The sequence below is a fragment of the Elephas maximus genome, chromosome 1 (genome assembly GCF_024166365.1).
Source record: "Elephas maximus indicus isolate mEleMax1 chromosome 1, mEleMax1 primary haplotype, whole genome shotgun sequence".
Lineage (NCBI taxonomy): Eukaryota > Metazoa > Chordata > Mammalia > Proboscidea > Elephantidae > Elephas > Elephas maximus.
The window spans coordinates 99145241-99170787 of record NC_064819.1 but is presented as its reverse complement, the minus strand read 5'-3'; the positions used below and the strand labels follow the sequence as shown (position 1 = coordinate 99170787).

General features: G+C 43.9%; 1 protein-coding gene and 1 pseudogene across 2 annotated transcripts in view; one reads left to right on the top strand and one right to left on the bottom strand.

The window, feature by feature from the left end:
- Positions 1-25547, top strand: part of LOC126081159 (HLA class II histocompatibility antigen, DRB1 beta chain-like) — a 288700-nt gene that overhangs the window by 49358 nt on the left and 213795 nt on the right. The window lies entirely within an intron of this gene.
- Positions 9114-14527, bottom strand: LOC126057263 (HLA class II histocompatibility antigen, DR alpha chain-like; annotated as a pseudogene).

Sequence of the window (25547 nt, the reverse complement as noted above, 5' to 3'; positions counted from 1 at the left end):
GACCCTACAGGACAGAGTAGAACTGCCCACACAAAGCCTTTCCAAGGAACTGCAGGTGGATTAGAACTGCTGACCTTTTGGATAGCAGCCAGGCTCTTAACTCAGCACAACAGGGCTCCTACGTCTTACCGTGATCATATAAAAACTAAATTCCAGATGGTTTGAACACATAAAGGTAATCAACGTTCAGGAAATACAAACATATATTCAGAAAGACCTTTTATAACAAAGAACAGAAAGCCAGAGCTGTAAGAAAAAGATTTCAGTACCAGTTGCTGTTCAATGGATTCTGACTCAAGGCAACTCAGGTGTGTCAGAGTAGAACTGTGCTCCACGGGGCTTTCAATGGCTGAGTTTTCGGCAGCAAATCGACAGGTCTTTATTTGAGGCACCTCTGGGTGGACTACACTCTGTAACCTTTCAGTTAGTAGGTCAGCAGGTAACAGTCTGTGCCATCCAGGGGCGGGGTGAAAGAAAAAATGTAGGATGAAATCCTCAGGGTAGAGAAAGATTTCTTTTCATGACACTAAATCACCAACCGTGAATGAAAATGTTGACAAATTTAGCGTCGTTAAGATTAATGGCCACCCGTCTGTTACTTTGTCATAGTGTGGTGACTTGCATGTCTCTGATGTGCTGGAACCTATGGCACCTGTACTTCAAATACCAGCAGGGTCACCCATGGTGGACAGGTTTCAGTGGAGCCTCCAGACTAAGACAGACCGGGAAGAAAGGCCTGGTGATCTACGTCCGAAAATCAGCCACTGAGAAGTTTATGACCAACAACAGAACATTGTCCGACACAGGGCTGGGAGATGAGGCCTTCAGGCTGGAAGTCACCAGAATATGACTGGCGAACAGCTCACTCCTTAAAGTAACCTTGACCTTAAAGACAAAGACGGAGTAAGGCTTCAAGACTTTGTGCCATTCAGGTGCGTTTGTGTTATTTACTGATATTGAACAACTGAAAATGAGACCAGCTGCAAACATCCATTATCCAACATACCAACAATCATGAAGATGGGCAGGACTGGGCCATGTTGCTTTCTGTTACACACAAGGTCCCCATGAGGTGGAGCCTACCCCATGGCAACAAACAACAACAATAAGATTAATAAATAGTTTCAATTCATAAATCTCCATAAAAACCCCATTGCCTTCAACTCAATTCCGATTCATAGCGACTCTATAGGACAAAGTAGAGCAGCCCCATAGGGTTTTCTAGGCTGAAATCATGACGGAAGCAGACTGCCACATCTTTCTCCCATGGAGCAGCTGGTGGCTTCAAACCTCTGACTTCTTAGTTAGCAGCTGAGTGCTTCACTGCTGCACCACAGGACTTCTAAAACCCCATAACAGGCAAAATTAATCCATAGTGTTCAGGGAAGCACACTTAGGTTGAAAGTATCTAGAAAATCAAGGAAGTGACTACAATAAATGTCAGGGTGGTGGTTCCCTTTAAAGGGGGTCCGGGGCTTGTGCCAGGAAAGGAGCAGGTGGGGGGCTTTTGGAGCCTGACAATGTTCTCTTTCTTGACCTAGATAGGATTACAGGAGAGATTGCTTTATAATAATGCATTAAGTTGTACACATATTGCTCTGTATGTGTTATATTTCACATAAAGATTTTAAGGGAAAAAAATCTTTCCACGTGACTGTGTTGAACCACCATGTTTAGGGAACCCTTGTCTAGTGCTGTAGGGGGACACTATATGTGTCATGTCAGTTTCAAACAACAGAAGCCAACCCAGACTCGCATATCTCAGAGTGAGTCATGTATTTGATAAATCTAGAGAATAGTTTCAGGAATGGCTGGATCCAGGTGTTACATCAAGATCATTAGGAATCTGTCTCTCTTTGTGTCTATGCTCAGCTTTTCTCATCCTGGAGGCACTCCTCCCAGGACAGGCCCCAGTGAGGTCAGGCATATGTCCCTCTGGTGAGTCACCTGAGCAGAAAGAAAACGTCTCCTTCTCTGGAGTCTCAGCAACAGTTGTAGGGTTGGCTCTTACTGGAGCCCCACCCATCCCTGACCAATTGCTGTGGCCAGAGGCTTGAAATACGATTACTGTCCAGATGTGGGTCACGGGCCTGGCCCTGGAGTTGGGTAGGGTGGAGTCAGCTGAAATAGAATCACAAGGATTATCCAAGTGGGGAAAAAATGAATAAACCCTAAAGGAAAACATGGGTTCCCCTACCAAAAGAAAGAGGGAAAGATGCTTGGGTAGAAGAATTGGGACTGATGGGCTGGAAGTCTCAAAGGAGTGAAAGGAAAGTGTTGTGCAGCTGAATGAGTAAGGCCCAGAGGGCAGAGACTGTCATCAGAGAGTGGGATGTCGGAGTTGTCATCTCAGGTGGAGCAGTTTCAGGTGATGAGAGCATGTAGGGTGTGACCACGGCATTGGGAGACGAGGATGTCAGGGAACCAAGACACCAGGGTGTTAGGGGCTCAAGAGCCGTGTGTCCAAGTCTCCGTTAATACGAGTGTAGCCTAATAAAGCTCAGTCCCATGGGATTCAGTCTGAGAATAGTATCTGATTCCAGAAATGCTGCTCAATAAACTAATTAAAAAAGAATTTCACTCTTTACTCATGTCACTCAAAGGACTTTAAAGAGATTCTTACACATAGTTCACCCGCACTTGTCTGTCAGTTGGTTGTATTGTGGGGGCTTGCGTGTTGCTGTGACGCTGGAAGCAATGTCACCAGTATTCAGATACCAGCAGGGTCACCCATGAAGGACAGGTTTCAGCTGAGCTTTCAGACTAAGACAGACAAGGAAGAAGGACCCAGCAGTCTACTTCTGAAAAGAGTTAGCCAGTGAAAACCTTATGAATAGCGGTGGAACATTGTCTGATATGGTGCCGGAAGATGAGCGCCCCCCCCCCCCAGTTGCAATAGTGAAGGATTCTATGGGAAAATATTAAACAGTGCAGGAAGCATCAAAACAAGATGGAAGGAATACACAGAGCCATTATACGAAAAAGAATAGGTCAACTTTCAACCATTTCAAGAGGTAGCATATGATCAGGAACTGATGCTACTTAAGGAAGAAGTCCACTGAAGGCACTGGTGAAAAACAAGGCTCCAGGATTGGACGGAATATCAACTGAGATGTTTCAACAAAGGGATGCAGCACTGGAGGTGCTCACTCGTCTATGCCCAGAAATATGGAAGACAGCTTCCTGGCCAACTGACTGGGAGAGATCAATATTTATGCCTATTCCCAAGAAAGGTGATCCGACCAAATGCGGAAATTATCAAACAATGTCATTAATATCACCCGCAATCAAAATTTTGCTGAAAGTCTTTCAAAAGTGGCTGCAGCAGTATATTGACAGGAAACTGTCAGAAATTCAGGCTGGATTTAGAAGAGAACGTGGAACCAGGGATATCATTGCTGATGTCAGATGGATCCTGGCTGAAAGCAGAGAATACCTGAAGGATATTACCTATGTTTTATTGACTATACAAAGGCACTCGACTGTGTAGATTATAACAAATTATGGATAACATTGAAAAGAATGGGAATTCCAGAAGACTTAATTGTGCTCATGAGGAACCTGTACATAGATCAAGAGGCAGTTGCTCGGACAAAACAAGGGGATACTGAGTGGTTTAAAGTCAGGAAAGGTGTGTGTCAGGTTTGTATCCTTTCACCATACCTATTCAATCTGTATGCTTAGCAAACAATCTGGGAAGCTGGACTATACGAAGAAGAATGGGGCATCAGGACTGGAGGAAGAATCCATAACAACCTTGTTATACAGATGACACAGCCTTGCTTGCTGAAAGTGAAGAGTACTTGAAGCGCTTACTGATGAAGATCAAAGACCACAGCCTTCGGTATGGATTACACCTCAACATAAAGAAAACAAAAATCCTCACAACTGGATAAATAAGCAACATCATATTAAATGAAGGAAAGATTGAAGTTGTCAAGGATTTCATTTTACTTGGATCCATAATCAACAGCCACGGAAGCAGCAGTCGAGAAATCAAAAGACACATTACATTGGGCAAGTCTGCTGCAAAGGACCTCTTTAAAGTGTTGAAAAGCAAAAATGTCACCTTGCAGATTAAGGTGTGCCTGACCCAAGCCATGGCATTTTCAGGTGCATCATATGCTTGTGAAAGCCCGGCAATAAATAATTGATGCCTTTGAACTGTGGTGCTGGCGAAGAATATTGAATACATCATGGGCTGCCAAAAGAACAAATATGTCTCGGAAGAAGTACAACCAGAATGCTCCTTAGAAGCAAGGACATTGAGACTGCATCTTACATACTTTGGACATGTTGTCAGGAGGGATCAGTCTCTGGAGAAGGCCACCATGCTTGGTAAAGTACAGGGTCAGCAGAAAAGAGGAAGACCCTCAAGGAGGTGGATTGACACAATGGGTGCAACAACGGGCTCAAGCATAACAACAACTTTAAGGATCGCGCAGGACCGAGCAGTGTTTTGTTCCTTTGTGCCTAGGGTCACTATGAGTCGGAACTGACTCGATGGCACCTAACAACAACAACAACATACATAGTTCACAGGCAAACTAATTAAAATTTCGTGTCTTTTCCTCTTTTTCTCCCTCTTACTCCGAAGCTGCTCTGATCCTCTCATTTCCGTCTCCATCTCCCAGCAAGAAAACTCTCCTCTTCCACACCCAGCTCAGTCTGGTCACTTGTACTGCATGGGAATCTCAGTCTTCTTTAGGTAGGGAGGAAGGGTGGAGGAGAAATTGGACCCGCAATTACAGGGCTCTTTTTGGTGGGCCAGGGAAGGGAAAAGTCTGTGCCCAGCCTCTCCTAACCATTTTTGTCCCATCACAAGGGGAGTGACCCTAGAGTTACATGGGCACAGCCACTGGGGGACCAGTAGGGGGCACAGCAAAAAGATATGAGTCTGAAATGAACAGCGGTTCCATCTCTCCACCTTGAGACCAAGGAGCCCTGGTGGTGCAGTGGTTAAACATGGTTGATCTTTTGGCTGCTAACTGCAAGGTCAGCGGTTCTAACCCATCAGTTGTTCCAGGGGAGAAAGATGTGGCAGTTGGTTCTGTAAAGTGTCCTATAGGGTCACTATGAGTCAGAATCGACTTGATGGCAACTAGCTGTACCTCAAGAGCCTCCATTTGAGAACCTGGAATTTCTCCCTTCCTCTGCCACTGAGGCAGGAGAACAAAGCTTATGCTGAATAAACAGGAACAATCAGGTAAAAGCTCAAAGAAGAGCTATTTTCTCTTCCTCGAAAATAGACCTGGTAGTTTTACTAATTACTAGAACAGTAAACATGAATTTGTTTTATTTGGTATAATAAATTGGGAGTGGAAAGGCTTTATACTGTTTGAGTCATAACAAATTATGGATAATATTGTGAAGAATGGAAATTTCAGAACTCTTAACTGTGTACGTGTAGAACCTGTGCATAGACCAAGAGGCAGTCATTTAAACACAAAAAGGGGATACTGCATGGTTTAAAATCAAGAAAGGTATGTGTCAGACTTGTGTCTTTTCACTATACATATTCAGTCTGTATGCTGAGCGAGTAATCAGAGAAGCTGGGCTCTATGAAGAAGAATGCGGCATCAGGATTGGAGGAAGACTCATTAACAACCTGCGGGACCCAGAGGACACAACCTTGGTTGCTGAAGACAAAGAGGGCTTGAGGCATTTACTGAAGAAGAGCAAAGATTTCAGCCTTTAGTGTGGATTACATCTCAACATAATCAAAAATAATTCTCACAACTGGACCGAAAAGCAACATCATGATACATGGAGAAAAGAGTGCAGTTGCCCAGGATTTCATTTTACTTGATCCACAATCTACACCCATCGAAACAACAGTCAAGAAATCAAATGACATATTTCATTGGGCAAATCTGAGGCTTCTTTAAAGTGTAAAGAGCAGAAATCTTACTTTGAGGACGAAGATGCACCTGACTCAGGCCATGGTGTTTTGAATCGCCTCACATGTCTGTGAAAGCTGAACAATGAAGCTGAAGAAGAACTGACACCTTTGAACTATGGTGTTGGCAAAGAATATTGAATATACTGTGGACTGCCAGAAGAACGACAAATCTGTCTTGGATGAAGTACAGCCAGAATGCTCATTAGAAGCAAGGATGGCAAGAATTTGTCTCACTTATTTTAGACATGTTATCAGGAGGGACCAGTCCCTGGAGAAGGACATCATGCTTGGTAAAGTAGAGGTCAGAGAAAAAGATGAAGACCCTCAATGTGATTAACAGTGAGCTCAAACATGGCAACAACTGTGATCTTATAAATTTTAAGGCAAACTTAAATACCTACCAAATTAAAAAAAAATAACCTATTAAATAGACAAAATAAGGAAACTAATGAAACCTAAATTTGGCAGTCACTGGGAAAAAGTATATTCATAAATTATGAGTACAACTCTGTCGTGGGGGGGAATTGGCGATATTAATCAAATACCACACAATATGTATTCACAAAGTCTCTGAAAAGATAAAGAAAGACACATTTCCCTCCTTGCTGCCACCACCCTCCAGGGCTGGGCAGACACTGTGTCATCTTTCTTTTGGGGCCTGGCTTCTAGATCAGAGGGTATTCAGAGTTTGGTGGGATTCGCTCTGTGACCTTGAGGAAGTCACCCTCTGGCTCCGGAAGCAGATCCATGTTTTCAAAACAGGGGCTCTTGTTAACCACATACATTCCCAGGTCTCTTTTCCTGGGAGATTCTAATTTGGTGCCCGGCCTGGGGACTGGGAATTTGGAATTCTCCTTAAAAGAGCCTCAGGTGATTTGTAGAGTCAGACAGCTTTAGGAACCACAGGACTGGATTTCCACAGGGCCTTGCAGCTCTGACCTTCTGTGACCTCAGGAGTTAAGAGACTAATCTGGAGCCAAACTGAAAAGAAATCAGACTCCATGTGGTGCGTATTCTGACTCCAAGAGACCCTGTAGGACAGAGTACAAGTGCTTCATAGGGTTCTCAAGGGTGTAAATCTTCACGGAAGCTGACTGCCACGTCTTTCTGCCCTGTAGCACTGAGAGGGTGGTGGGTTCCAGTAGAAGACCTTTTGGTTAGCAGCTGAGCGCTTTAACCACTGCCCACCAGGGCTCTGGAGTCAGACTGACTGGGTTCAAATCCTAGTGCTGCCAGTTACTAGCTGCACCACCTCCGTTTCTTCACCTTCTGAAGAGACTAATGGCACCTAGAAACGAAATGAAATATGTAAAGAACTTAGCATATACCGACTACTGAGGGGAAAAAAAGGTTTTTGTTAAACCTTTGTATTATTCCCAAATAACGTGTATTCCCCTTAGGCCTGGCTGGTGTCCTCTCCCAGACAGTGGGTTTCTCGCCATCTTGTGGTCAATATATGTCATTGCGCTCGTGCGTTCACAGTGCCACTTGCCCCTCCCTCAATCAACCTGCCCATCACAAGCCCCTTTCAGAAATGTCAAGTCCCATGAGAAAAGTTCAAGGCAGAAGAGACTGGGATGGAGCACCTGACAGCCTTGCCCATACAGGACTCCCCAAACCAAACCCATTGCCATCGAGTTGATGCTGACCCTGTAGGACAGCATAGACCTCCCCCACAGGGCTTCCAAGGCTGAATCTTTATGGAAGCAGAGTGCCATGTATTTCTGCCATGGAGTGGCTGGTGGGTTTGATACGCTGACCATTGGCTTAGGAGATGAGCGCTATAACCAGTGCACCACCAGGGCTCCTACAGGACTCCCAGCAACCCAAGAGTCCATTCCAGAAATGGTGAGTTGTCAGGGCCTCTCTGCCTCCCTGGTAGCCCTGCTCAGACCTGAGCCTGTGGCTAGGGCCTAGATGGTCCCACCTCCTCTTTCATAGTAAGGATGTGTGCCAGCTCTGTGCTCAGACTGAACTATAGCAACTGGTTTGCCTATAGATACTCAGAAGTATACCGAGCCCTAACGAAAGTGGATATTTATGACTAATTCCAAAGCTTATAATATATATTCAACATTCAAACATTTCAGGATGGAAGAATAACAGATATTTCCCGCCTCTGGGAAGAACTGGATCAGACACCTAAAACTCCACCTAAGACCCACCCAATAGTTTATAATATTCAGAAAAAAATCAGTTTGGAGAAACGTCAAGCAGTAAGTTTACAAGAGGTGACCTTGTGAAATGTTCAGAAGATTCCATGGCAGAGAAAGGATCCTATGGGGTTTATTCCAGGTACATTGCATGGTGCAAAATGATGGTAGGAAATGAAGGGAAAATAGATACAAGAAGGAGTAATAGACAGACAAGTCCAATAGATGTTAGAGCATGGGGATATCAAGGGAAGGCATCATTGCTCTTGGGGTGGATGTTTGGGCTGGAAAGTGCTGAAGAACGCTTGTCTTCACAGAGGTGAAAAATTGGAGTCCTGCTGACATCGTAAAGCTATTAAAGCAGAAATTTCTTCATTGATCTTCTCTAAGAAAGCCCATAACCTGTAGTAGGATGCACAGAATTACTAAAAAGCTTAACATGACTCTTTTGAGCTCTCTTCTTCAGATTCCTTCCTCTCCTCCCTTAATTTTTTGACTTTGGGAAAGTCTCTTAAGATCATCAGGCCACTAGTAAATATAAGTCCTCTGACATGAACTGCTGTACCATACTGTCCAGGTGAGCATGAATGAACAGGCCATGTGCGACCTTCTTTCAGAGCATCCAACACCACTTCTATGACGGCAGAAGCTAACACAGGCATTGGATTCCATGAGGTTTCTATGGCATGAAGTGAATCTATGCTAACACCGAAGAACCAATCTCAGGAAATGCTGTCAAACTGGCAGCTCCCTTTAGGAAACAAGCCAGGAAGTGCCCAAATCTTGCTGCTGGCTTTCCTAGATCACTGACTTGGTATTCTAATGTGAAACAATGCTATTAGGCACTGGAGAGAATTTCCAGTGCTTAATTTGGGATGAGGGACCCTGGAGTTTTGGGATGCCAGATGATACCCATGTCTGACTCTGTCCTAGGAAAGCAAATCAAGAACCACATTCTCTTAAAGGCACAACATATCCTCTTGCCCACTCTGCTTAACACACTCAGAAAACTCCGTATGTGTCTTCCTATGACCACATCAAAGCCACCTCCAGTTGCCTCACAGAAGCCCAAAGCATTCAACGGCATTGCTTTTGCACATGTCCTTGATGATGAAGATGGTACCAGCGATGATGCCCACCACACCCACAACCAGGCCCAGGATGCACACACCAGATTCTCTGTTGTCTCTGGGAGGGATTTGACATTTCAAACACTCGGGAACAAATAAAAGAGAATAGAGGGTAATGAAGGATGTTAGGGAGAAGCACTTAGTAGAAAATGTAAGTTACTTAGTCAAGAGAACAGCTATTAATTGATTAAAGAAGAAAATAGAATGACAGATTCAAGGAATTGCAGACTGGAAGGGGGAAGTTGAATAATGGCAGAAGACAAGGTAAACAGATTTTACCAAATGGTACAAAGCAGTTATGGCACTCTGGGTCCGAAGGGACCAGACACATGCATCATCTGAGGAAACCATGAAACAAAGGAGATTGAAGAATGGGTCATACCCCAGTGCTTGAGGAGCAGCTTGTTGAGTCCCCAGTGATCCACCTGGCAGTCACAGAAGTCCTCTGTTGAGGGTAGGAAGGGGAGATAGTAGAAGTTGCAGAAAAAGTGGTCTTCCCTGGGCAGGAAGAGTGTCTCTGAAACTCCTGTGATAATAGGTTTTCCATTTTTAAGCCTTGTGACTTTGAGCATTTGTGGGGAGAATTTGTCAACAAAACAGATGAGGATGTTGGGTTGTACAAATTCTGCAGGGCTGTTCTAAAGCAGTGTCCCTTCCAGAGATTCTGGGGGAGTGGGCACATGACAGAAATTAGGCTTCTGTGCTGAGACTTGTCCCTTCCCTTCCCTCACTGAAATGTGGTCCAAAGTATGTTAAAAGAGCAGTTGAAATTGTGTCATGGGGACTCTATGCCATGGTCTCAGATAACAATCTCTGACACTGTCACCTTGGAACTTGAACCAAAATTGAGGTGTAAGATATCCAAGAACCTTCTTTCTGGCTTCCTCCACAGCCCATGGATTCAGGGTTGTGACTTTTGTGAGTGACTGTGGATGGCATAGACAAGACACGTGCAGATAAAGGAAGAAACAAACCCATTGGGCTTGTGGCATGGTAATGTTGGGCTTGCTTATGACAAGTTTCTTGTTGTTGTTGATGACAGGTTGTTGTTAGTTGCCATTAAATCAATTCCAACTCATGGCAACCCCATGTGACCCTATGTAACTCCATGGGAAAAGTCAGTCACAATGATATGACACAAAGAGCTGAAGCATTTATTTTAAAGCTACAGATCTGAAATCTAGGAAAGCAGAACAGAGAGGTACCACTGATGTTCGGTGTGTAGTTGAAGAGTTTCATCATGGCGTCCAGACTGGCTTTGTGCACAGTTATACTGGCCAATGCACTCTGAGCCTCAAAGCTGGCAAAACGATCAAACCCTTTAAGCCATCAGGCCGTCTCCTTCTTTTCCATATTCATATGGAAAATCTCATCACCATCAAAGTCAAGCATAAACTCACCTGGTTGATTGGGGCTCAGAGAGAGCTTGGCGTGGATGGTCACATGTTTCTCTGAAAAGACAAGAAAGGGAGCTAGGGTGAGAATGAGGAGAGATAGGTGAAGAAGAACCCAGGGCATGAGACACATACATGTGGGCAGAAGGTGATGGAGAGGCTTAGGGCCCCATGAAACTGAGGAGTGAGGGACACTGGGAGTGAACTTGGAAAGCTGAGGCCTGAGTAAAGGATACGCTTGTTGAACAGTGCTGGAGAAGACATAGAAGGGGGCAGAATCAGAGAAGGTGGATTGTAGGTGATGAAGGCTAAAAAGCCCAGAGACTTGTGAAGCTGTTTTTTGGCTCCATGTTACTATTTGAGAAACAAAGCCTTGTTAAGAAATGCAGCATGGGTCCCCAAAAGAAAACTGTTCTTTCACTATTTTTACCCAGGCTTTAAAAACACGAATAGGTCAAGTTCTTGGGCATGTGTTTCTCAGGACACTGTGTTCTAGGAAGAGGGAAACACTGTTTACTCTAGGAAGAGGGAAACAAGGTTTACTCTAGGAAGAGGGAAACACTGTTCACTGTATGAAGATGGAAACACTGTTCACTCTAGGAAGAGGGAAACACTGCTTACTCTGTTGTTGTTGTTAAGTGCCGTGGAGTCGGTTCCGACTCATAGCGACCCTACGCACAACAGAACGAAACACTGCCTGTTCCTGCGCCATCCTTACAATCATTGTTATGCTTGAGCTCATTGTTGCAGCCTTTGTGTCAATCCACCTCGTTGAGTGTCTTCCTCTTTTCCATTGACCCTGTACTCTGTCAAGCATGATGTCCTTCTCCAGGAACTGATCCCTCCTGACAACATGTCCAAAGTATGTAAGATTCAGTCTCGCCATCCTTGCCTCTGAGGAGCATTCTGGCCGCACTTCTTCCAAGACAGATTTGTTCGTTCTTTGGCAGTCCAGGGTATATGCGATATTCTTTGCCAACACCACAATTCAAAGGCTTCAACTCTTCTTCGGTCTTCCTCATTCATTGTCCAGCTGCACACGATGTGATTGAAAATACCATGGCTTGATCAGGCGAACCTTAGTCTTCAGGGTGACATCTTTGCTCTTCAACACTTTAAAGAGGTCCTCTGCAGCAGACTTGCCCAATGCAATGTGTCTTTTGATTTCTTGACTGCTGCTTCCATGGCTGTTGATTGTGGATCCAAGCAAAACGAAATCCTTGACAACTTCAATCTTTTCTCCATTTGTCATGATGTTGCTCGTTGGTCCAGTTGTGAGGATTTTTGTTTTCTTTATGTTGAGGTGTAATCCATACTGAAGGCTGTGGTCTATGATCTTCATTAGTAAGTGCTTCAAGTCCTCTTCACTTTCAGCCAGCAAGGTTGTGTCATCTGTATAACGCAGGTTGTTAATGAGTCTTCCTCCAATCCTGATGCCCCATTCTTCTTCATATACTCCAGCTTCTCGGATTATTTGTTCAACATACAGATTAAATAGGTATGTTTAAAAAATACAACCCTGACCTTAGTGACGTAGATGGAGTAAAGCTCTCAGGACCTTCATTTGCTGATGTGGCATGACTCAAAATGAGAAGAAACAGCTGCAAACATCCATTAATAATCGGAACCTGGAATGTAAGAAGTATGAATCTACGAAAATTGGAAATTGTCAAAAATGAAATGGAACGCATAAACACTGATATCCTAGGCATTAGTGAGCTGAAATGGACTGGTATTGGCCATTTTGAATCAGACAATCATATAGTCTACTATGCTGCGAATGACAACTCAAAGAGGAATGGTGTTACATGCATCGTCAAAAAGAACATTTCAAGATCTATGCTGAAGTACAATGCTGTCAGTGATAGGATAATATCCATATGCCTACAAGGAAGACCAGTTAATACGACTATTATTCAAATTTACACACCAACCACGAGGGCCAAAGATGAAGAAATAGAAGATTTTTATCAGCTGCTGCAGTCCGAAATTGATCGAACATGCAATCAAGATGCACTGAAAATTACTGGCGATTGGAATGGGAAAGTTGGAAACAAAGAAGAAGGATCAGTAGTTGGAAAATATGGCCTTGGTGACAGAAACAATGCTGGAGATCGAATGATAGAATTTTGCAAGACCAACGACTTCTTCATTGCAAATACCTTCTTTCACCAACATAAACGGATACTATACACATGGACCTTGCCAGATGGAACACACAGAAATCAAATTGACTACATCTGTGAAAAGAGACAATGGAAAAGCTCAATATCATCAGTCAGAACAAGGCCAGGGGCTGACTGTGAAACAGACCATCAATTGCTCATATGCAAGTTCAAGCTGAAACTGAAGAAAATCAGAGCAAGTCCACGAGAGCCAAAAATATGACCTTGAATATACCCCACCTGAATTTAGAGACCATCTCAAGAATAGATTTGACGCATTGAACACTAGTGACTGAAGACCAGATGAGTTGTGGAATGACATCAAGGACATCATCCCTGAAGAAAGCAAGAGGTTACTGAAAAGACAGGAAAGAAAGACTACTCTAGGAATAGGGAAACAAGGTTTACTCTAGGAAGAGGGAAACGAGGTTTACTCCAGGAAGAGGGAAACACTGTTCACTCTAGGAATAGGGAAACAAGGTTTACTCTAGGAAGGGGGAAACAAGGTTTACTCTAGGAAGAGGGAAACAGCGTTTACTCTAGGAAGAAGGAAACACTGTTCACTCTAAGAAGAGGGACACACTGTTTACTCTAGGAAGGGGGAAACAAGGTTTACTCTAGGAAGAGGGAAACACTGTTCACTCTAGGAAAAGGGAAACACTGTTTACTCTAAAAAGAGGGAAACAGTATTTACTCTAGGAAGAGGGAAACACTGTTTACTCTTGGAAGAGGGAAATACTGTTTACTCCAAGAAGAGGGAAATGCTGTTTATCTAGGAAGAGGGAAACACTGTTAGGAAGAAGGAAACACTGTTTACTCTAGGAAATGGGAAACAGTGTTTACTCTAGGAAGAGGGAAATTCTGTTTACTCTAGGAAGAGGGAAACATCGCTTAACAGGTTGAGCTCCGAATTCTGGGATCAAGTCATATCTTGGACTGTTATTCGGCTACCTACTTGCTGAGCAGTCTTGAGCAAAATATTCTACCTATTCGTGTACAGTTTTCTAATAATACTTCTGTTGTGGTTTTGCTTCTTCCATAGGTTTGTTTTGAACGTTAAATGAGACAAGGTAAGTAAATTACTAGTATACATCAGGTCTACAGCAAGCACTATTCATTATTTAGGGTCAGAGTCTGCTTTGTACCTAAGAAAAATACAGCTGGAGCCTGGAATACCCAGAAAGCTGAGATTGAGATCTTGTGCTGGTGTAGATCACGTGTTTACCTACTCTGTATCACACCATAGACATCTCTCTGAGAAGCATTATGTTTGCATTGACCTTAGCAATGCACTTTTGTATCTTAATGCTCCTTAGATTGGAAATATCATTATAGGACCCGCTGTATCCTAAATAATTGATACTGACAATAATCAACACCAAGTGAAAAATCTACCTGAAAATGGAAACCTGTAATTGGAGAGTATGCATACTCTATGGTTTGTGTATGTGGGATAGGAATTGTTTCTTTACTCAGCCTTCAGAGACACATGAGTTTTTTTAAGGTTTGGCTGTCTATTAAAAAACCTGGGGATTAATTTAACATTTGTAACTCTAAACACACACACACACACACACACACACAAATATTCTAGCTCCCCTTTCCAACCTAAGAGCCTCTATCTTTTCAGGTGAGCATCCCCATATGCAGCTATTCCTGGGCAATGGAAACTACAGTTGCAACCATGGGTGTAAAGGCTGGGACACTACTTCGCTTATTTCCAGTATTCAGGTAACCTTCTGTGGGAGTCACTCTGGATGAAGAATACTTCTTCAAAACACATCTTCGCAATAGCACAAATGTTTGTTGTGCAGATGGCAGAAAAAAATACCAGATTCCTCAAATCTTTATTCATTTTTCTACTTTCCGGGAAATATTACTATATAACGGTGACTTCAGATCACTGTAAGAGCACCACAGGGTGGATTATCACTGTTACAAAACAAAACAAAAGTTGAGGTCTAGTCAATTCCGACTTATAGTGAACGTATAGGACAGGTAGAACTGCCCCAGAGGATTTCCAGGAGCACCTGGTAGATTCGAGTTGCTGGCCTTTTGGTTAGCAAACTTTTGGTCTTAGCCACTGCAACACCAGGGCTCCAACATCACTGTTGTAAGAAGGAGTAATTAGGTGGAATTGACATCAGCATTCCTGTGTTCCCAGTCTCTCTTGGGTTCATTGTTGCTCTTTGTTGACCGTCCTTTCTAGTGATCTTCAATACAATGTCTGTGCTCACAATATGTTGACATAATTCACATGCCAAAAGAAATTACCATCAAGGGAATTCCAACTCATGGAAACCCTATGTGTCAGAATAGAACCTTATCCCATAGGGTTTTCAATTGTTATAACCTCTGGAAGTAGATTTCCAGGCCTTTCTCCCGAGGTGCCTCCAGGCACTTATTGGCAGAGCTAAAACACCTTTGTAACACTTGCCTGAGAAGGGCAGAGGCTGAGGCAGCCCAAGAGGTCTAAGATGTAGGAGCCAAAGGCCAGAGAGAAGGCTGTCTGTGGCACAGCTGGAAAGAGGCCATGCTGATCAAAGAACAGTATCCGGAGTGTTCCTGAACATGGAGTGTAACCTCTTACTTCCCTAATAATCCACTTAACTGTAAGTACAGTTTGTGAGTTCTGTGTGGCCATTGCAGGAGCTATTGAACCCGGCACAGAAGTAGGGAGAGCGGTGGGAGGGAAGGTTGGTGTGAGAAGTATAAAAAGTTTGGAAGGAGGGAGTGTCTGGCCTCCACCTCATAGGAGTCAGCCGTGGGCTGTTGGTGCTGATAATGATTCTCCTCCCCCCTGTGAAGTTAGAGGAGGTCAGACCCCCCATGCCGCCATTTTTACACATGTGGCCCAGCAATCCCACTAGTGGGCATATGCCCCAAAGAATTAACAGCAGGAATGCAAGCAGATATTTGTAAAACCATATTCATTGCAGCAGTAGTCACAATAGCCAAAAGGTGGAAATGGTCTAAACATCCACCAACAGAGGAATGTGGTACACACATACAAGGGAAGAGTACTCCAACATAAAGAAAAATAAAGTTGATATTTGCCATGACATGCATGAACCTTGAAAAGATTATGCTGAGTGAGATAAGTCAGTCACAAAAGGACAGATATTATATGGTCCCACTTATGGAAAATATCTAGAATAGGTTAATGTATCCAAAGAAAGAAAAGAAAACAACCAAACCCAGTGCCGTTGAGTTGATTCTGACTCATAGCGACCCTATAGGACAGAGTAGAACTGCCCCCTAGAGTTTCCAAGGAGCGCCTGGTGGATTCCAACTGCTGGCCCTTTGGTTAGCAGCCGTAGCACTTAACCACTACTCCACCAGGGTTTCCATGGCTAATGTATATATATATATATATATAAAAAAAAAGTGTATAGAGAACAAAATTTATTAGTGGCTATCAGGGGCAGGAGGGAGGGAGGGGGAAAGGAAGACACAAACAACACTGTGGGGACATTGAGCTTCTGTTAAGGGTGATGGAAAATTTTGGGAATGATGATGGCTGACTAACATGGTGAACATATTTAATGTTACTAGACTGTACCTGTGAAGATTAGTGAAATGGAAAATGGTTTGTTACCTTATATTTTCCACAATCATAAATGAATGAATGACAGTTAAAATCCAGTTATCTAGTACACTCCAAAAATCCTGAGAATGTCCCTTTCCCTTACCCTAATAAATGGCTGCAGGGTCCTTTAAGGCAAGCATGGCAAAAGGTTTACAGGACATGTTTGTGGAATTGTACAAGGTCCTGCCTCAAGGGAAACCTGGCCTCGATTCAATCAAATGGGCTCTAGGTCTATGAACAAAATTAGGCCCAGAAACTGGGTAGGAGGCTGCAACTGTTATCGTGGCAACTAACTCAGGGGTCTGGCTACCAGACTTGAAGCTTTTCTGTTCTATAGATCAAGTAATATTGTAGTAGGCTGACCATCTATTTTATTCCTAGGATGACTATGGTCCCTTAGCCACCATCGAAATCCCTGTAGGTTAAAACATTTCATAGGCTTTTTCTGATAACCATTTCCCAACGCCCATTATGTCTCTGGAGGTGAATGCTGACACTTGGCCTCTGCTTCTCCAGGATTCCAAGGAGCCCTGATGGCACCATGGTTAAGAGCTCAGCTGCTAACCGGAAAGTTGGCGTTTGGAATCCACCCAGCCGCTCTGTGGGAGAAAGACTTGGTGATCTGCTTCCATGAAGATTCCAGCCAAGAAAACACTATGGGGCAGTTCTACTCTGTCACACGTAATCACTATGAGGAGGAATCAACTTGATGGCACCCAGCAACGACTCCAGGATTCCAGCATTTCTACAGATGTATGGGGCCCATCTCACTGGTGGCTCTCCCACCATTACCCCTGGCCAATGGAAACAGCCAGCACAGAGCTTTTCAAGGACACTGGTACTCTCCTTCCTAAGGTATTTCCAATGCCATAGGATTGGCTGTGTCCTCAGGGACTTCTCAGGGGGTGTAATGTGGAGGGGATGTGCAGGTTGCATTTAATATACTCACTTCAATGTTTCTATCTTCCTACATGTTTGGACCTTTTCTTCTATGTTATTCCAGAAGTTCTAGCACCTCAACCTCCCAGACTGTAGGTCATTGTTGAATTCAAGTTTTAGTCAATCAACCAGGTCAAATGCTGACCCCTCTACCAGCAGCACAGGCTAACATACTGTGGTAGATTGAGAAAAACAAAACAAAAAAAACCAAGAAATTCTCCCAAACCCTGTGTGTGCGCCATCAAAACGTGGAATCTGTTTCCTTCTTTCTTTTTCATTGTAGTAAAATATATAACAAAAATGTATCATTTTAACCATTTTAAGTGTACAATTCAGTGACATGAATTGTAGTCACCACATGACTGCAACCATCACCACTATCTATGTCCAAAAGCTTTTCATCACCCCAAACAGAACTCAGTTTTCCTGAAGCAATATCTCCCCATCTCCCCTGAACCCAGCTGCTTGTAACCACTAACCAATTTTTGACTCTATGCATTTGCCCATTCTACATATTTCGTTAGATATTTCATTCTAGATATTTCATTAGATATTTCATATAAATTGGATCATACAATATTTGTTTTTTTGTGACTGACTTTTGTCACTCAGCGTAATGTTTTCAACATTCATCCATTTGGCAGCATGCATCAGAACTTCATTTTTATGGCTGAGCAATACTCTATTGTATCTATGTACTGCGTTTTGTTTATCCAGTCCCCTGGTGAAGGACACTTGGCTGTTAGGAGTAATGCTGCAGTGAACACTGGTGTACAAGCATCTGTTTGAGTCTCTGCTTCAATTCTCTGGGTATACACTTAGGAGTGGTTGCTGGGCCATATGGTAATTCTGCGCTTATCTATTTCAGGAACCACCAGTCTGTTTTCCCGAGACTGTAGGCCATTATTGAGTGCAAGTTTTAGTCACTCAATGAAGTAAATTGCTACAAGCTAACACACTGCAGTAGATTGCAAAGGAAAAAAAAAATGTCCACAAATTCCTCCCATCCCTGAAAGCACACCCCTTTGCAGAGTGACTACTGCTGCTCCCATCAAGAGCTGGATTCTACTTCTCAATCCCTTAAATCTGAGTTGTAATGTGGCATGCTGTGACCAACAGAATGTGGCAGAAGTGGCTTTGTGGGAGTTCTGAGCCCAAGTCACCAGAGGTCTGAGGCTTCCACAGTTTCTTTTTCTGCCCTGAAACACCCTGGCCTACGTCCTTGAGCACAGAAGAGCACATGGACAGCCAGGCCCAACTGATGGCCAGCACCAACTGGCCAACTATCTTAGGTCATCCACCTCCAGATGAGCTACCAGATGAAGATGACTTCTACTGCATGAAAATGACCACGAGGTCATACCTGACCATAAGGCCATACCTAATCATGACATCGTACATTATGTCAGGTGACAGGCAGGATAACCAGAGGACAGCAGTCAGGGGACTGAGAGGCCAGGACGTGGGAAGGATCGTCTATGTGATCACTGACAGCATCGAAAATTATGGCAGGAATCGTGCAAGTGAAAAGTGCAGTGAGTCCAGTGCTATAATCCTCAAGGAATGAGGAGTGATCCAACTAAAAACTAAACTCCTTGCTGTCAAGCTGATTTCAACTCCTGGCGATGCCACGTGTTAAAGAATAGAGTTGCTCCATAGGGTTTTCTTGGCTGTAACCTTTACAGCAGCAGAGAACCAGGCCTTTCTTCCACAGTGCCACTGGATGGGTTCAAACCACCAACCTTTAGGTTAGGAAAAGAGTGCAAACAATTTGCACCACTCAGGGGCCTGAGGTCCTTAAATGTCTGCGACAATGGTATTGTCAAATAGCAGGAAACTCAAAGCTGGGAGTTTTGGGGGAAGAGGAAAGATGATATTCTGGAAGAGATAATGAGGAGTAAGGAGGTCACTGACCCCCTTCCCGGCCAGTGGCAGGAGAGCGAGGGGGGAAAACAGCCACCACTTGCAGTAGTGGGAGAGGAAGCAGTGTCCTTGGGGAGAGCCAGGCTTCCAGAAGAGCTAGAAGGCGAAGGAAATGTTCAAAGACAGGAAATTCTGGGGCCCCTCCCATGCCTGGGTCCTGGGGTGCTGCAGTGGTTAATGGGCTCATCTGCGAACTGAAAGGCTGCAGGCTGAAGTTCACCTAGAGGCACCTCAGAAGAAAGGCCTGGTGATCTGCTTCCAAATAATCAGCCACTGAAAACCCTATGGAGCACAGCTCTACTCTGACACACACGGGGTTGCCGTGAGTTGGAATCTACTCAATAGCAACTAGTTTTTTTCCCCCATCCCTGAGTTCTAGGCAGCACAGTGGAGTTCTAGGAGGCTGAGTTCTCAGGAGGGGTGGGAGATGGGATCAGAGAGGGGAACAGGGCCAGATGGGGATTAGATGCAGGGAAGAGGGCTGACCTGGAAGTCCGGGAACTCTTGTGGGGACTGACATAAACAGGATAAAAGTTGTAATGATATTAGCCCTCCTGGCCGGAAGCAGAGTTGGGAACTGTGAGTGGCTGGAAGGCTGTTAGGGAGAAAAGCAACAATCCCATCTCTGCACTCGGAGGGCCTTGCTAGGAGCCTGCCGTAATCTGGGCCACCAGCCCTTCAATTCTGGCCAATGACACGGGGAGGGGAGGGTCTATCCAGAATTCTGACTCCTGCCAACACCTGTCCACCAACGTTCAAGAAAATGATGAAGTCAGTGAGACAGAATGGAGTACAGAACAGATCCCAACATATATTTAATGTATAACAACAGTGGAATTTCAATTCAGTGAGAACCCCCAACCTCTTACCAAAAAAACCAAAAAACCAAATCCATTGCCGTCCACTAGGTTCTGACCCATAGTGACCCTACAGGACAGAGTAGAAGTGCCCTGTCCATAGCCTTTCCAAGGAGCGGCAGGTGGATTTGAACTACAGACCTTTTGGACAGCAGCCAGGCTCTTAAGTCTGTGCCACCAGGGCCCCTACATCTTACCATGACTACATAAAAAGTAAATTCCAGATGGTTTGGACACAGAAATGTAACCAATATTCAGGAAATATAAGCTATATATTCAGAAAGACCATTTATAACAAAGACCAGAAAGCCAGAGCTGTAAGAACAAAGATATAAGTACCGGTTGCTCTTGAACGGATTCTGACTCAAGGCGACCGCGAGTGTGTCCGAGCAGAACTGCTCCACAGGGTTTTTAGTGGCTGATTTTTCAGCAGCAGATTGTCAGGTCTTTATTTGAGGCGCCTCTGGGTGGACTACACTCTGTAACCTTTCAGTTAGTAGGTCAGCAGGTAACAGTCTGTGCCATCCAGGGACGGGGTGAAAGAAAAAATGCAGGATGAAAGCCTCAGGGTAGTGAAAGATTTCTTTTCATGACACAGAAGCACCAACCGTGAATGAAATTGCTGACAAATTTGGCTTCGTTAAGATTAGTAGCCACTTGTCTGTCACTTTGTCATAGTGTGGTGACCTGCATGTCTCTGAGATGTTGGAAACTATGGCACCTGTACTTCAAATACCAGCAGGATCACCGACGGTGGACAGGTTTCAGTGGAGCCTCCAGACTAAGACAGACCAGGAAGAAAGGCCTGGTGACCTACTTCCGAAAATCAGCCACTGGGAAGTTTATGAACAACAACAGGACATTGTCCGACACAGGGCTGGGAGAGGAGTCCTTCAGGCTGGAAGTCACCAGAATATGACTGGTGAACAGCTCACTCCTTAAAGTCACCTTGACCTTAAAGACAAAGACGGAGTAAAGGCTTCAAGACTTTGTGTCATTCACGTGCTTTTGTGTTATTTGCTGATACGGAACGACTGAAAATGAGACCAGCTGCAAACATCCATTATCCAACATACCAGCAATCGTGAAGATGGGCAGGACCGGGCCATGTTGCTTTCTGTTACACACAAGGTCCCCATGAGGTGCAGCCTACCCCATGGCAACAAACAACAACAACAATATTAGTTATTAGTTTCATTTCATAAATATCCATAAAAAAAGAAAATCCTTGCTGTGGAGTCAATTCCGATTCATGGCGACTCTATAGGACAAAGTAGAGCAGCCCCACAGGGTTTTCTAGGCTGGAATCTTTACGGAAGCAGACTGCCACATCTTTCTCCCATGGAGCAGCTGTTGGCTTCAAGCCTCCGACTTCTTGGTTAGCAGCTGAGTGCTTAACCACTGCACCACCAAACCAAAAACCCAAACCCACTGCCGTCGAGTCGATTCTGACTCCTAGTGACCCCAGGGGACAGAGTTGAACTGCCCCATAGAGTTTCCAAGGAGTGCCTGGCGGATTCAAACTGCCGACCTCTTGGTTAGCAGCCATAGCACTTAACCACTATGCCAACGGGGCTCCTAAATCTGCATAACAGGAAAAATTAAACCATAGTGTTCAGGGAAGCATATTTAGGTTGAAATTATCTAGAAAAGCAAGGAAGTGACTCCAATAAAGGTCAAGGTGGTGGTTCCCTTTAAAGGGAGGCGGGTCTTGTGCCAGGAGAGGAGCTCGTTGGGGGCTTTTGGAGCCTGATAATGTTCTCTTTCTTGACCCAGATAGGATTACAGGAGTCATTGCTTTGTAATAATGCATTAAGTTGTACACATTTTGTTCTGTATGGGTTATACTTCACATGAAGATTTTAAGGGAAAAAAATCTTTCCACATGACTGTTGAACAACCATATTTAGGGAAACCTTGTCTAGCACTGTAGAGGGAAACTGTATGACTCATGTCAGTTTCAAACAACAGAAGCCAACGCAGACTGGCACATCTCAGAAAGTGAGTCATGTATCAGATAACCCCAGGGAATAGTTTCAGGAATGGCTGGATCCAGGTGGTACATCAACAATATGTGGGTTCTCCTGTGTAAAGAAAGGCGGAAAGATGTTTGGCTAGAAGAACTGGGATCGATGAGCTGAAAGTCCAAATGGGGTCAAAGGAGAAGTGTGGTGGAGGTGAGTGAGTAAGGCCAGAGGGCGGAGACTGTAATCAGAGAGTGGGATGCCTGAATTGTCATCTCAGGTGGAGCAGTTTCAGGTGATGACAGTGTGCAGGGTGTGACCATGGTGTTGGGTGGCAAGAATGTCAGGAAACCAAGACAGCAGGGTGTCAGATGCCTGATAGCCACATGCCCAAGTCTAAATTAATAAGAGTGTAACCCTAATACAGCTCAGTCCCATGTGATTCAGTCTAAGAATAGTGTCTGATTCAAGAAGTGCAGCTCAATAAGCTAAAGTAATTAAAAAAGAATTTCATTCTTTACTCATGTTACTCAAAGGACTTAAAACAGTTCTTATACACAGTCCACAGGCAAACTAATTACAATTCCATTTCCTCTCCTGTCTTTTTCTCTCTCACCCTGAGGCTGCTCTGGGCCACTTATTTCAGTCTCCATCTCACACCAAGAACTCTCCTCTTCCACACCCTGCTCAGCGTGGCAACTTCTCCTGAAGGGGAGACTCAGTCTTCATTAAGGAAGGGAGGAGGAGTGGAGGAGAAATTGGAGCAGCAGTTACAGGGCTCTTTTTGGTGGGCCAGGAAAGGGGGAAAGTTTGTGCCCAGCCTCTCACTGATCCTTTTTGTCCCATCACAAGGAGAGTGACCCTAGAGTTATATGGTCACAGCCACTGAAGGACCAGTAGGGGGCACAGCAAAAAGATATGAGTCTGAAATGAACAGCGGTTTTTACATGATCGGGCCCCAATTCCATCCCTCCGCCTTGAGAAGAAGGAGCCCTGGTGATGCAGAGGTTAAACATGGTTGACACTTTGGCTGTTAACTGAAGGTCAATGATTCAAGCCCACCAGTTGCTCCATGGGAGGAAGATGTGGCAGTGTGCTTCTGTGAGGATTACAGCCTTGGAAACCCTGTGGGGAAGCTCTATTCTGTCCTATAGGGTTACTACGAGTTAGAATCAACTTGACAGCAACAGGTTGTACCTTGAGAGCCTCCATTTGAGAACCTGGAGTTTCTTCCTTCCTCTGCCACAGAGGCAGGAGAACAAAGCTTATGGTGAATAAACAGAAACAATCAAGGCAGAAGCTCAAAAAAGAGCTATTTTTTCTTCCTCAAAAATAGACCTACCAATTGTACTGATTACTGTAACAATAAACATTAATTTGTCTTATTTGGTAAAATAAATTGGGAATGCAAAGGCATTCTACTGTGTGAGTTATAACACGTTATGGATAACATCGTGAAGAAGGGAAATTCTAGAACACTTAATTGTGCTCATGTGGAACCTGTGCATAGACCAAGAGGCAGTCATTCAAACAATAAAAGGGGACACTGCATGGTTTAAAATCAGGAAAGGTATGCAGCAGAGTTGTGTCTTTTCGCTATACATATTCAATCTGTATTCCGAGCAATTAATCAGAGAAGCTGGTCTCTGTGAAGAAGAAGGTGGCATCAGGATTGGAGGAAGTCTCCTTAACAACCTGCATCACCAAGATGACACAACCTTGCTTGCTGAAAACAAAGAGGACTTCAAGCACTTACTGATGAAGATCAAAGACTACAGCCTTCAGTAAGGATTACATCTCAACATAAGGAAAAAAATCCTCACAACTGGATCGATAAGCAACATCATGATACACCGAGAAAAGAGTGAAGTTGTCAAGGATTTCATTTTACTTGATCCACAATCAATGCCCATGGAAACGGCAGTCAAGAAATCAAATGACATATTTCATTAGGCAAATCTGTGGCAAAAGTCTTCTTTAAAGTGTAAAGAGCAGAAATCTTCCTTTGAGGAGGAAGATGCACCTGACTCAGGCCATGGTGTTTTCAGTGGCCTCACATGCCTGCAAAAGCTGAACAATGAATAAAGAAGACTGAAGAAGAACTGACACCTCTGAACTACGGTGTTGGCGAAGAACATTGAATACACCATGGACTGCCAGAAGAACAACAAATCTGTCTTGGATGAAGTACAGCCAGAATGCTCATTAGAAGCAAGGATGGCAAGACTTTGTCTCACTTATTTTGGACATGTTATCAGGAGGGACCGGTCCCTGGACAAGGACATCTTGCTTGGTAAAGCAGAGGTCAGAGAAAAAGATGAAGACCCTCAACGTGATGGATTGACACAGTGGCTACAGCAATGGGCTGAAACATAGCAACAACTGTGATCTAATAAATTTTAATACAAACTTAAACACCTATCAAATTAAAAAAAAAAATTAAGTAGAAAAAATAAGTAAAATAATAAAACTTAAATTGAGTACACTTACTGGGGAAAAGCATATTCATAAATTATTAGTATAATTCTGTTGTTGGGGGGAGTTGGCAAAGTTAATCAAATCCACACAATATGTATTCACAAAGTCACTGAAAAGATGAAGAAAGACACATCTCCCTCCTTGCTGCTACCACTGTCCGGGGCTGGGCAGGCACTGTCTCATCTTTCTTCTGGGGCCTGGCTTCTAGATCAGAGGGTATTAAGAGATTGGAGGGATTAGCTCTCTGACCTTAGGCCAGTCACCCTCTGGCTCTGGGAGCAGATCCATGTTTCCAAAACAGGGACTCTTTTAACCACATATATTCAGAAGTCTCTTTTCCTGGGAGATTCTAATTTTGTGCCTGACCTGGGGACTGGGTATTTAGAATTCTCCTTAAAAGAACCTCAGGTCACCTTTACACGAACAGATACAGGCACACCCATGTTTATTGCAGCACTGTTTACAATAGAAAAAAGCTGGAAGCAGCCAAGGTGTCCATCAACAGATGAATGGTTAAATAAATTGTGGTATATTCACACAATGGAATACTACGCATCGATAAAGAACAGTGACGAATCTCTGAAACATTTCATAACATGGAGGAACCTGGAAGGCATTATGCTGAGTGAAATTAGTCAGAAGCAAAAGGACAAATATTGTATAAGACCACTATTATAAGATCTTGAGAAATAGTACAAACTGAGAAGAACACATTCTTTTGTCCTTACGAGGTGGGGAGGGAGGGAGGGTGGGAGAGGGTTATTTACTGATTAGTTAGTAGATAAGAACTACTTTAGGTGAAGGGAACGACAATACTCAATACACGGAAGGTCAGCTCAACTGGACTGGACCAAAAGCAAAGAAGTTTCCGGGATAAAGTGAATGCTTCAAGGTCAGCGGAGCTAGGGCAGGGGTTCGGGGACTATGGCTTAAGGGGACTTCTAAGTCAATTGGCAAAATAATTCTATTATGAAAACATTCTGCATCCCGCTTTGAAAGGTGGCGTCTGGGGTCTTAAAGGCTAACAAGTGCCCATCTAAGATGCATCAATTG